Here is a 12,767-nt window from a genome sequence, read left to right as displayed (position 1 = left end):
TCTGTTTGCTTTTATTATTACCAGTATAAAATTTTGCTACAAAGTTATTTTGTTCACATGAGGGCATAGTAGAAAGAATATAGATGCTGACATATAAAGATAAATCAGCATAGCCTTAAAAATTAGCACAAACTCATAGCGAAGACAGCACCACTAGAAAAGAAGTGAGAATAGAATTTTCATAAATAGGAAATTGCACAAACACTATATCCTTCCCAGCTTTTTCATTAATACTGTTTCATCATTGCCAAGTCTCTGGGAAGTGTCAGAAATGACCTCTGAGAACAATCAGTTAAGGTCTATCAATACCTATAAAAAAGATGTATCTTAAAAGAAAAGGAACAATCACTAAAATTTGTAAAATGCTTCATTTTGAAAAACAATTTCATTTGTTGTTTCTCTTGACTCTACAAAGGGCAGGTTATTATCCCTGTGGATAAAGAGATTATAAACTGTGGATAAAGAAATGGTGAGGGAATGTGATTTACCTGAGGTCGCACAGCTTACAATGATGGTTCCATTCATGATTTAACCGAGGACTTTCCATTCCAAATGACTTGTTGCTAGGGCATAAAGGGGGGAAAAAAAGTACACTGTGTTTTAAAATTAGTTTTATTCTTAATAATTACATGCATGGTGTATGGTGCCACATTGATCATTTTATATAATAGACACCACTGATAGGTTAGATATGGTTACCAAGCAATTATTTGAACTGACTTTTAAATTTAGCTCAAAATTGAAAATCCGTTTATGTCTGTGAATATAGGTCTGAATAATCACTCAAATCCAAATATACGTAATAGAATCGTCATTTCACAAATACAGGCAAAAGAAGTAGATTTGCCTTTTTATTGGGTGGGAGGTAATTATTTGTTACTTTTTAATGATGTTGAATTTCAGATAATCATTTATTTATTTGTTTGTTTGTTTATTTATCTATTTATTTAAAGATCTTATTTATTTGACAGAGAGAGAGTGCACCAGAGAACACAGTGTAGGGGGGGACGTCTGAGGGAGAGGGAGAAGCAGGCTCCCCGTCCCCACCAAGGAGGGCTCCCAAACCCCACCGGGACCTTGGGATCATGACCTGACCTGAAGGCAGATGCTTAACTGACTGAGGCACCCAGGTCCCCCTATTTCAGATTATCTTTTAAATAAGAGGATAATATCTGTGAGGATAGAGAAGGTAGAGAATTTGGAGTCATCCAAGATAAACAGGAAAATCTGTAATGTAATTCCAATTTAGCTATTGAATTCACTTATTCTGGACCTTTGATTTTGTTTTGTATGGGACCATTTCCCCAAGGTGAAACCCAAGCATATCATACCCCTTAACAACTGGGAACATTATGAATAATAAATGAGACTAGAGAAGCACTTAACTGAGTGCTATGTAAGTAATGTGTTTGGTTTTTTTTTTTTTTTTTTTTGAGAGGAAGAAAACTTTCAAATGGGAATTAAATATGATTTCCTTTTAGCACCATGTGGTGGTTCCCATGTTAATTAAAAGAATAGCCTGACTTCTTTTTAATGAAATAAGATTTCAGTTTAGTTCAAGACAGGATCTCACTAAATGAAAGCTCTAGAATATCACAACAATCAAAAATAACTAAAAGTCACCAAATAATCTACATTAAAGTCTGTAAGGTCTAAAATAAGAAAATGAATAATATTAAGATATTTGGAATATGACAAGGTAGTTTTCTAAGTTAATGAAAATCTTTTTTTAAGGCACAAAAGAGAAACTGTCATTCACACAATATATACTGAGAAATTCTTGGCTGGAAAAAAGGAAAACCATAATGTTATTAATACATAAAGGATTAAACAAAAGAATGAGTTAGGGAAATTGATTTCTTAGTGTGCTTAGTTCAAGTCTTCTTCTAGTACACCAACATTAACTAATTCCAACCATTAAACTTGAAAAATAAAGACTTAGTTTTAAAAAGTATCTAATGCTTTATTTATGAAAGGCCCATCTAAGAATCTGTAAATGGAGAAAAAAATAATCTGTAAGTGGATTCTTGATGTACATAATTAGTAATTTTTGTATATTATTTCAGGAGATTCATGGCACCTGGTGAAGTCTATTAGTGGACCCACTAGAAATCTAGACTTTTACTCTAATGCTTTTGTTCTCTTCTTCACCCTTCTTCCTTCCTATAATTAGTGCAGAATGGCTCAAAGAGGCCCTAGGGAGGAGGGTCAGTGTCAGGGCAGAAATATTTATAAGGCCTCAAGTGTTACCAACACATGCAGATTTGGAATATTAAATAACTACTTAGTAGATCCAGGCCACTCTTGTCTAGGGAATGCTTAGTGGTGATACACAAAGTGTCAGGTGCCACGGGAATGGGGAAACTACTTTCACCTCAGACTCATTCCCACTAAAGAGATATTTAATCATTCGGAGCACTTCTCTATATACACAAAACCAATTGTGAGCAGAAGCATTTTGATCCTAAAAAGAAAGAAGTCACCCCAAAGCACTTAGATCCAGAGCACCCAGATTTCAGTGACACACAGCTATATCACACAGCTACTGCTGAAGTTAACAAAGATGAAAAATATTGGTTTCAGTAATAAGCATCTTACAGCTGGAAAAAGACATGTCACCATAGGTAAGACATCATGAGGAAAGAAGAAGCCTGAGAGGAATCTAGACGAGGTCAACACAGTTAACTGTTGTACTAATCACACCAGTGAAGAAATAATACCAGGAAAAGAATTAGAGACTGATATCAGAAGCCACCAAACATCCTTCAGAATACACTGAATATTGTAACTTAAGCCATTTGTTTTATAGACATAATGTGTTTTGTATAGTTTTCATTAGAGAGCAGTTTCAGTGATTTTCAGAAAATTATTTTGTCATCTTTATTTAAGTCCATATTTAAAGAGTCCTTCAGAGTATTGCTATAGCTAAATAAGGCCCCTTAAGTGATCTATCCACCTTAAAATTCTTCCATTTTCCTACATTATTTCTTCATTAAATTTCTTTAGATCATTTTTTACATGCAAGTCTTTACTATTAAATCTTCTTAATCTTTTAAAACATAAGCCCATGATGCCAAAAGTTCATAGCACTAACATAGAAAGCTTATAATAATTAACTGGAAAAATCAGAGGCAACCTAAAAGGATAATTTGCAACCTACATATTATTGTCCTCTACTTTTAAAAGCCTAGTTTATATTCCCTACAGAATAATTCTTTCCAAATGTAATAGCATAAGAACACTGTTGGGAAAAAAAAGTGAGAAATAATAGAAATAGAAGATAAACCGAGGGTTACACAGAAAAGAGGGATAACATAAAACACCATTATCTGTAATGCTTTTACTTTCCATTTAATCAAATACTCTTATCTTTTGCACTTTATTCATGAGTTTTTATAAAAAGTAACATTATTATTTGGATCTGGTCCATTTGAAACATCAATTCTATGCATATATTCTTTAGAATTGTTAAATTCTTTTTATAATCTTCTATAAGTAGAATAAGACATTAGTAATTGCTAATAACTTATAATACATCTTAGGATAAAAATTAAATGGTAAGTCTAATTCATAAAGTTAGTATGTTAGTACCAAAAGTGTCATTGTTTCTTTTTTCTTTTTGTTTTTATGGTAGCACAGCTCTATTGTGGTGGAGAGTGATTGTTTTCTTCCTTTCCAGCATCACTTCCTACTACTTAGGTAATAGAATATCTCTCAGATCCTCTCTTAGGGAAATCTGTTTACTATGCTTTGGGGAAAAAGTTGATCTTCATCCACCTTTCCATCCCCAAAACATGGTATACTCGTGAGCATATCTTGCCAATAAGAATATTACATCTTTTTTGATAAATTAAGTTAAGGCTTGGTACTTGATCTCACCCAGAGTCTCTGCAGGAATTTTTGACCAGGGTATCAGAGAGATGCTCTTTTTGTTTTGTTTTGGGTTTTTTTAGATTTCATTTACTTATTCATGAGAGACACACACAGAGAGAGGCAGAGACATAGGCAGAAGGAGAAGCAGGCTCCCTGTGGGAAGCCTGACTTGATCTCAGGACCCCGGGGTCACACCTTGAGCTGAAGACAGACACACAACCACTGAACTACTCAGGCATCCCCAGAGAGATACTCTTTTTTTTTTTTTTTTTTTTGCTTAAACTGATTTGAGTTTCCATTGTTCACAGATTCTTTGGTGAAACCTTCCCTGTACATAAAATTAATGCTTCTTTGAGTGCTGGATATGAAACTGGAGAGAAAGGAAAAGATTTTTCGGAATTATATGCATATAACCTCCAGTATAGTCCATTTTCTAAGATTTGGCACATATTTACAAGCCGGAGATAATAACACCATCTGTGTTTATAGAATTTTTGTTTTATATCACTCAGCATTCTGAACTACAACTACAAAACAAAAAGAATATAAAATCCTTACCTGCATGTATATGAAAATGAGCTACATAGGAGTTGTGGTAGATGCCTGAAATGTGAGTTTTTCAAACTGAGAAGTTTATTTATCATAAATATTTTGTTGTAAGCACTAAGATGTTTTCTATAAATCTATAAAACTTATGTTTCATTTTATTGCTTCTCGGCCTTTTGGCTAAGAATAAGTGTGATATCTGTTTCATTTTAAAATAGTGAAATTCTAAAAAATCAAAATTAGAATGCAATAAAAATGCAAATATAATAATTATGACTAATACCATATACAATAGTAATGAACAAAATATACTGCTTTGAATTCAACAAATGACTATTAGTCAAGAAATTCATGAATATGCACAATCAAGAATGACAAAAAAAAAGAATTTTTCAAATCTCAGGTAATTAATAACATGACCTATACATTGGCTTAGATTTCTAACCAAAATTCAGCCCATTCTTTATTGATGGATTCAAAAGCATTTTTCATTTTTCCTTTTGGAAGGAGCAGTCAAATGCTGCCAGCTTGGGCGACTGAATAGATGAGTTTCCTCAGGAAGAAATTATGGAGAGCCGCCACATTCTCAAAATTGATGCTTGGGAAATCAGTGACCATAAGTCAATTTAATCAAGAAATTCTTTCTGATGACAAGATCTTCCTCTGTGACTCGGTGGTGTTTCCAAACACAGAGTAGACATTTTTAGATTGAAAAGAGGAAAGATGTTGTTTCAATTTCTGAAACAAAATGAATGGTTAATTGACAAAGATGATAAGATAAGAATAATATCATCAAAACAAAAAAAAAGCTTTTGAATATGTATAAATATATAACCTTCAAAACGTTTAGTAAGTTTAATATGGATCATCTCATTTGGCCTAATGAGGAAGCTTCAACAGAAGCAGGAACAACATTCTACTCAAATGGAAAACAAGTCTTATCCAGTGCTTTTTGCATTAACCCTTTTAGGAAATAACAAATTACTCTGATGCTCTGACTCAGTAAACAAAGGACAGAATGAGTGTATGTAACTAAAAGTAAAAATATTCTATTCTCAGAATTCAGTGTAGCCACAGTAGATTCCCCTTACAATTAGCTTTAAGTAGGGTTACCCAGGAAAACATGATTTCTAAAACTAAATATAAAAATTTATATAAAGAAATACAAATGAAGCAGATACTTATAAATCTTTTCCATTATGAAAATATTCAAAAAGCCTCATTAATTTTGGCATCCTCAAGTCCAAGCCAATTGTTCTCAACCTTAGCTGCCCATTGGAATCATCTAAACAATTTTTTTTAATTTTTTTAGTTTATTTGAGTGAAAATTAATTCAAATTGGGCAACATCCAATCTAGCAGATAGAAAGGAGCTCCAAGGAACTGTACAAAATGAAAGACTTACAAGTAGAATGGAATGGGAACAAGGACAGTACTCTAGACAAAAAAGTGGGTTGGTTATTGGAGGTTTACTTTTCCTATAGGGGATGACAGGTGTCCATTAGGCAGATTACCTAATCAGTGCCATCAAGTGATTTTTGACTGGTTTAAGATTCCATTTTTGGGAGAGGCAAAATTATAAAAAGTCTTGGTTTGGTGATGTGGGGCTTAGCATAAATGACTCCATTTTGGGCCTGTTGTTTTTTTCAAACTACAAATTTAAGAATTAGTCTATAAAGAGCATACACGTTGGTTTACAACCCTCTCAGGAGCTTCCCAGTTGTAATCTGAAACAAATCTCCCTTACTTAGAGGGCAGGGAGAGATGGAAGAGAGAGGCAAGCCACTCTAGGTTGGTAGGTGGTAGTTTTAATAAGTAAATTGGAAGTTCTTGGGTGGCAGCAAGATGACTGAATCCCTGCACCTGCTTGCCAAATGTTACAAGTTTGTAAGGAGGCCTTAACTGGGTTCGGTCATGTTTACCACGCAGGTGCTCTCAATACCACATTACTGTCTCAAAGCCATGTCCTTGGAACAGCCTCTGGAGTGAGAAAGGCAAATGGAACCCACATTCCTAGGACAGAGGAGGGGTTAAGGAGTCTCTGAGTGCTGGTCCCGCTCTGACTCAATGGGTGGTCATGTCTTCTTGACGACCTCCTGAGGTTCTAATACAGCAATTTTCCAAATACGGTAGAGAAGGAGTTAATTCAGATCAACACACTGAGTTTATAATGCATCAGACACTGATTGTTATAATGGATATACGATTTAAAAACAAACAAGCAGACAAACATTTTATTTTGGCCATGAAGTCTCAACTAATCTAGCTCACACCTATCCCTTGAACTTCAGCTGCTCCTCTCTGCCCCTTGATGAATTTATGCCTGCCCCACCGGTCATCTCTTAATCTAGACAATTTTATTACATGATAGATATCCAAGACTTACCACCACCCCCATCCTGGGATTCTGCTATAGTAGACAGAGCGTGGGACACAAGTATTTGCATTTTTTAAGGATGCCCAGATAATATTAATGTAGCCATGATTAAGAAATACTGGTCTGGAGAGAAATATTAAGTAGGTACAAGTTTATTGAATCAGTGAACAAATGAATAAATGAATAAAGATAGAACGATATTGTATCTTTACTTAGTTAGAATTATTCTCTTTCTAGCTCCTTTGTTACTAAAGATATGTCCCTTCACACAATTCTATATAGTTTGACCCTGTTGCTCCCTAGTAATCACAATCACGCAGCATCATTTAACATGACAAAGCAATAATTTAAGTAGTTTTACCCATCTTGATTGTGACGTTCCAGTGTATGCCAATGTTAGGCTCTTGAAACAAAATTACAATGGATGTAATTTATTTCACAACAGACATAGGAAAAAGTTTTGAAAACACTGTCAACTCTAAATGCTTGAGAAATCATTATTTCTCTATAAAGAAACTAGGACTTGGTAATTTCAGTTTAAGAAATTAAACATAATTTGGGGAGAAAGAAGTGTTTTAAAAGAAAAACTAACTTCCATTTTAAATTATGAAATTCTTGAATACAGCAACTATAGTTTATTTGCACATAATTATCTATTAATCAATATTTGTGAAAGTTAGGAAACAGAGCAACCAGATCTTTCAGAAGAAACTTACCAGGTTGAATTAAATTTGGGGAAAAAAAAAGTATGGAAATTAAAATGTGCAAAATTTTTATTCCTGTTTTAAAAATATACTGTGTATACACATATATATGCTAATTTATATTCTTACATAATATATTCAAAGACAAATGATGTGAAAAAGAACCATGACCAGTCAGAAATTTTATCTTTAAGCTGTAATATTGCGTTGGTACTTTCTTTCTCTCTCTCTCTTAGATGGATGACAAGGCATTTCACTTTACTTCTCGGTCACCAAATATGATCTCATTGTTTATATTATCTTACACATTGCAAGTCACCAAATATGACCTGATCAGCTACCTCCATCCATCTTACCTTTCCTCTGGAAACTTGGGATAATTTTTTGTCTTTCCTGTCAACTGAATGTACCGAACCTGCCCAATATTATGAAACATGTTCGCCCCCTCAGGACTGCAGCCATTTCAAAAATGTTGAAATACTACACAATATCTCCAGCTGCAAATCAATGCCAAGCTAATATGTTTCTATAGTTACTAATTCCTCATAAAGTGACTCATGTATGTGCATAAACTCTACATGTGTCTGTATTTGTCTGTGTATGGCATACATATAGTTTTAGTTTCAGAACTTTGAGAAACAGTCAAAAGAATCATACTACAACAATGGTACTCAATGATGACATAAAATGCGTGGGATTCTAGATACAATTTGATGATGGATTTGTGGGATTACTTACTTTCCCTCATTTGTAAACTCTACATTTCTCTTTTCAAGTCCTGCAAATAAGCCCTTTATGTAAAACATAAAGCCTACTTTCCTCAATTTGAACTTATTTGAAAATGTGCATGTGTGTGTGTATATTCAAAGCTTATATTATCCTAGTGCAAGGAAATGTAAACAAGGTTCACCCAAATCAAATTCATGAAATCTTTAAAGTTTGCCTTTATTTGCTTCAATTTGTTTCAAGTATGAAAATCCCTTTACAAGATAAATCTCCATGTGTCTCGCTTTTTCAACCCATTTCCTTTTCTGAAGAAATAAAAGCTCTAGCAACCAATTACTTTTGGCTATTAGATCCTTTATATCTCTAATAATCTGTAAAGTTTCTATAAAAATACTGTTTTCAATTTTTCTAAAGGATAAACTAGTGGTAAAATTTGTTGGAAAACAAGGGAATCCTGCAATACTATAGGGTCAATATTCCAGAGCATTGGTGATGGATGCCAACTGGACTTATTGTGGTAATTATTTCATAAATACATATAAGCATCAAATCATTATGTTGTATATCTGAAACTAATATGATATATCTATTATATCTCGATAAAGAATAATAATAAATATAAACTTAAAAATTCCTGAGCTAAATAGAAGCCTGGTTGATATATTAAATGAGCAAGAGCTCTAATTTGTGGTCCATGGACCATCAAGTTTTACAAAATAAATCTTAGGACATTATGGAATCTCCTGAACTTAGTTAGAACTTCAGTGTGCTTTTATACGTGTGTGTCATAAAATGTTTGACAAGATACAGTCAAGGAAAGATCCATAATTTTCAAGATACTCTCAAAAGGGTTTTGGCTCCAAAAATTAAATTAATGCTACATTTTTTTTCTTACAAATGTATATGCAATCTCTGTCACAGTTGTTTATAACTTACTCATAATTAAGTTTCTTTTAAAACTATTTTTGTAAAAAAAAAAAAAAACTATTTTTGTTTTAATTTTTTTCCTAATTTACATACAGCAAAAATCACCTTTTTCGGTGTGCAGTTTTGTGAGCTTTATTTTTTTTTTAAGTACTTAGAGTTTCAGAACAACAATCATGATACAAGAGTTTCCTCACTCCCCAAAATACCCACATGCCATACAACATAGTATGTAACCTTTGGTGTCTGGCTTAATTCACTTAGCATAATGAAGCTGAGATTCAACAGTTTGTTCTCTTTTCATTAATGTGAAAAACTCCATTGCATGGAGATATTATATTTTGCTCATTCATTCACCCATTGAAGACTATTTTAATTGTTCCCAGGTTTTGTAAATTATGGATATTGCTACTCGTATCCTGGTTTTTATATGTATATATGCCTTCATTTACCAGGGTAAAGACCCTGGAATAAGATTAATAGGTCGTACGTGATCTAGCAAGTGACCCAAAAAAATTAGTGAACTGTTTTCCTTTTTTTTTTTTTTTTTTTTCAGTGAACTGTTTTCCAAAGTGTCTATATGATTTTTCATTCACACCAGCAATGTAGGAGAGTCTGAATTTCTCCACAATCTGATCAGTACTTGATACTCTCAGGTTTTATATTTTAGCCAGTAGGATGGATATGTAATAGCATCTCACTGTGGTCTTAATTTGTATCTCCCTAATGGCTAAAACTCTTGAGTGCCTTTCATGGGCTCGTCTTTTCTTTTTCCTCTTTGATGAAGTAGCTCTTAAAATATTTCACACATTCTTAAAGGGTTGTTTTCTTACTACTGAGCTTTAAATGTTCTTTATATATGCTAGATACGAGTCTTTTCTTAGATCATGTATTCTGCAAATATGTTCTCCAGTCTTCTCAGTCTCTTGACAGTGTCTTTTGCAAAGCAAAAGCTTTAAATTTTGATAAAGATCTTTTTTTTTTTAACTTTTCTTGTATGCATTTTGTCTTTGGAATATTTAAAGACATTTTGCCTGATTCAATGTCCCCAATATCTTCTATTTTTTTAAAAGAATTTTAGATCCTTACATTTTACATTGTGGCATATAATTTATCTTAAGTTTATTTTTGTGTAAGGCATGAGATACATCAGAGATTCATATTTTTATAAATAGACTTCCAATTGCAATGGCATAGTTTTTTGAAAACACTATGATTTTTTTTTAAAATTGCCTTTGCATCTTTGTCAAAAATTAGTCAACCTCATATGCATGGATCTATTTTTATATTTTGTTTTGTTCTATTGATCTACATATCTATGATTTTACCAATTCCATACTGAAAGCTATAATGTTAAAGTAAGCCTTAAAATCAATAATATGGGTCCCTAAACTTTGTTATTTTTCAAAATTATTTTGAAGCTTCTAAATCCTTTGCCTGGCCAAATAAATGTTAAATCAGCTTCTCAACATCTATAAAACATCCTACTGGCATTTTGGTTAGGATTGCTTTCAATATTCAGATCAATTTGTGAAAAATTACATCTGAGCAATATTGAGTCTTCCAATCCATAAACATTGTCGCTTTATTTTTTTGGTTTTCTTTTATTTATTTCAGCTGGTGTTTGGTAGTTTTCAGCATACAGATGTTGCACATATTTCTATTGGATTTATATCCATATTATTTTTTCAGTTTTTGGAACTAATGTATGTAGAACTGTCTTAAATTTTGTTTTGCAATTGTTTTTTACTAGTATATAGAAACAAATGATTTTTAAAATCTTAACCTCATATACTATAACACTGATAAACTTACTAATTATTTCTAATAATTTTTTTGTAAATTCCTTGGGATTTCCTATGTAGACAAATCATGTCATTTGTGAATACACAGTTTTATGTGTACATTCACTATGTGTAAGCCATTAATTTCTTATTCTTTCTTTATTGTACTACCTAGGACGTCCAATAGGATATTGAAGAGGAGTTGTGAGAGCAGTCATCCTTACTTTTTGTTTTTGTTTTTATTTTTCATAAACATAGGACAAAAACACTTAATCATTCATTCTTCAGTATTATGTTAACTAAAAGTTGTATATAAATGCCTTTTATCAGGTTGAAAAAGTTCCATTCTCAGAAAACAGAAAAACAACAACAACAAAAAAGCAAAAACAAAACAAAAAATTAAAAAGAAAAAAAAAGAAAAAGTTCCATTCTATTCCTACTTTGCTGAGTTTGGATGTTAAATATTTTCAAATGCATTTTTTATCTTTAATAGGATAATGGGGATTTTCTTCTTTGTTCTATGAATATGATAGATTACATTGATTGATTTTGTGACATTTTCAGCCTTGCATTATTGTGCAAATGTGTAAACCCCATTTGCTTGTCAAATATTATAATTTTTATATCTTACTGGATTTGATTTCTGTTACTTTGTTAAGTTGTGTAAATGTCCATGATGGATGTTGACCTGTAGTTTTCTTTTCTTTTGCTGTTTTTTTTGTTGTTGTTTTTGTCTTTTTGTCTGATTGTTTTTTACTGGTTTTGGCATTAGGGTAATTCTGGCCTTGCAAAATGATTTGGAAATCGTTTTCTATTTTCTGAAAGCAGTTGTGTAGAATTGGTATTATTTTTTCTTTAAATATTGATATAATTTGCCAGGGAAATCAATTTTAGGGCAGAGTTGGTAAAAAGTTTTGAATAGGAACTCAATTTCCTTACTAGCTATAGGATTAGTCTGGTTGTCTACTTCCTTTTAAATGAGTTTTGGCAACTTATGGCTCTCAAGAAATTAATCCAATATGTCTAACTTGCAGAATTTATCATTATAAAGTTGTTCATAGTGCTGCTTTATTGCCCTTTTAAAGTTTGTGGAATCTATACTGATATCCCCTCTTTCTTCTTAAGGTTCGTAATTTGTCTTCTCATCTTTTTTTTTCCTTGTTCAGTCTTAATTTTTATCAATTTATTGTTGTCCTCAAAAAACATCTTTTAGATTCATTAATTTTTTCCTTATTGTTTTTCTGCATTTCTTGTTTTGTTTTTTGTTTTTTGCTCACATTTATTTCTTTTTCTTTTGCTTGTTTTGTGTTTCGCTTGTTTACCTTTTTCTAATTGCTAAATATCAAAACTTATACTTTTGATTTGAAAACTTTCTTCTTTTCTAATATAAACCTATAATGTTATAAATTTCCCTCTAAAGTCTTTCTTAGCTGCATCCCACAAATTTTCATATATTCTAATGTTATTTTAATTTAGTTCAAATATTTCCTAACTTCTCTTGGTAATTCTTTTGTGACCTATGGATCATTTAAAACTATGTTGTCCATTTCTAAATATTTAAATATTTTCATATATCTTTCTGTAACTTAATTCTAGTTTAATTTTAATATGGCCAAAGAACATACTTTGCATATGTATGCAATCCTTCTAAATTTGTAAAACATTTTTTTACAGGATTTTATTTATTTATTCATGAGAGACACAGAGAGAGAGAGAGGCAGAGACACAGGCTGAGGGAGGAGCAGGCTCCATGCAGGGAGCCCAACGTGGGACTCCATCCCAGGTCTCCAGGATCATGCCCGGGCCGAAGGCTGTGCTAAACCGCTGAGCCACC

Source organism: Vulpes lagopus, chromosome 1, assembly GCF_018345385.1.
Source record: "Vulpes lagopus strain Blue_001 chromosome 1, ASM1834538v1, whole genome shotgun sequence".
Lineage (NCBI taxonomy): Eukaryota > Metazoa > Chordata > Mammalia > Carnivora > Canidae > Vulpes > Vulpes lagopus.
The sequence above is the reverse complement of the archived record's forward strand: the minus strand, read 5'-3'. Positions refer to the sequence as shown.